The sequence below is a fragment of the Vulpes vulpes genome, chromosome 3, assembly GCF_048418805.1.
Source record: "Vulpes vulpes isolate BD-2025 chromosome 3, VulVul3, whole genome shotgun sequence".
NCBI classification, from domain to species: domain Eukaryota; kingdom Metazoa; phylum Chordata; class Mammalia; order Carnivora; family Canidae; genus Vulpes; species Vulpes vulpes.
The window spans coordinates 91,459,825-91,461,171 of NC_132782.1; the positions used below are offsets into that span (position 1 = coordinate 91,459,825).

A 1,347-nucleotide genomic window follows, 5' to 3' on the forward strand; every position below is an offset into this window, starting at 1 on the left:
AACACTGAATTCTGTTCCTTGACAGTTCTGTTCTTTAAGAATCTTGATGATCCCTTGGTCTGGTATAGCTGTATATTTGCTGATTCTGCAGGAAGACTCCCTGAATCTTGATAGCTTACCCCTCAGTCTCAAATACATTTAATATTTATATTCATAATCAAATTATTTGTCTATCGAATGGATTAGACTTGGTTTGAAAATCTAAGACAGACTGAAAGACAATGATTTCCAGTGACATAATTTTTGGGATCTTCTTTCTCTTTCAAACTTGTATTGGTTTCATGGGGAATTCTTTTTTATTTACATTTTATATACACCTTCTTAATTCTTCCTCATAAGAAGAAGACTGTAGATATTATTTTTGCCCACTTAACTTTGGCTAATGCCCTGACACTCGTATTCAGAGAGATTCCAAGTACAATATCATCCTTTGAAATTAGGTTGGAGATGGGTGATACTAGATGTAAAGCAATGCTCTATATTCAGAGAGTTACCCGGAGTATTTCTCTATGCACAACCACCTTCCAGAGTATATTTCAGGCAGTGACTATTACTCCAAATAATCATAAATGGGCCTGGCTCAAATACAGAATCTCTGCATTCATTCAACCCTCTTTACTTTTCTTCTGGATGATGAACTTTGTCATCTATTCTGTGATCATTTTACAAACTGTGGCCAACAGGAATATCACTGATATTAGACTTGGGTACCATGTTGCTTATTGTAAAAGCAATGCACACAATGGCCAGATATCATCAATATTTCTAAGTATATTATTCATTCGAGATTTGTCCTTTCTCTTCCTGATGACATGTAGTAGTATCTACATGATGACTATCCTCTACAAACACCACAAAGCAGCTCAGAATGTTCGCAGTATCAGTCAGTCTTCATCACACTCTCCTGAAAACAAAGCTGCCCGTGTTATTCTCATACTGGTGAGCTGCTTTGTTTTCTTTTACTGGACCAACACCTTTCTTACTATTTATTTATTTTATACAAGTAAGAAAAAGCAACTAGAGCAGTTTAATAACTTTTTTTCATCATGTTACCCAACCATCTGTTCTCTTTTTCTAATTAAAAACGAAAATAGAATTTCCAGAATAAATTTCATGAAAGCAAGAAAAAGGCTTCTCTTTTAAAAACATTCATGGATCATAGGAACACTCTTTAACAGTCTCTGCACCACCGGAGTCATTTGTATGAATACAGAGTAACATGTTTATCAATGACATGAGCTACATTTACAGTCCCCATTGAACTGAGTCAACAATCCAAAGAGCTATGATCAAGTTATTGTCAATTTATTAAACATTTTAGACATTTAATGTAAGGCTTAGATTGCG

The 1,347-nt window shown here is 34.7% G+C and overlaps 1 pseudogene; it reads left to right on the forward strand.

The window, feature by feature from the left end:
* Positions 1-221: 221 nt before the first annotated feature.
* Positions 222-1,143, forward strand: LOC140598131 (vomeronasal type-1 receptor 1-like; annotated as a pseudogene).
* Positions 1,144-1,347: the final 204 nt, after the last annotated feature.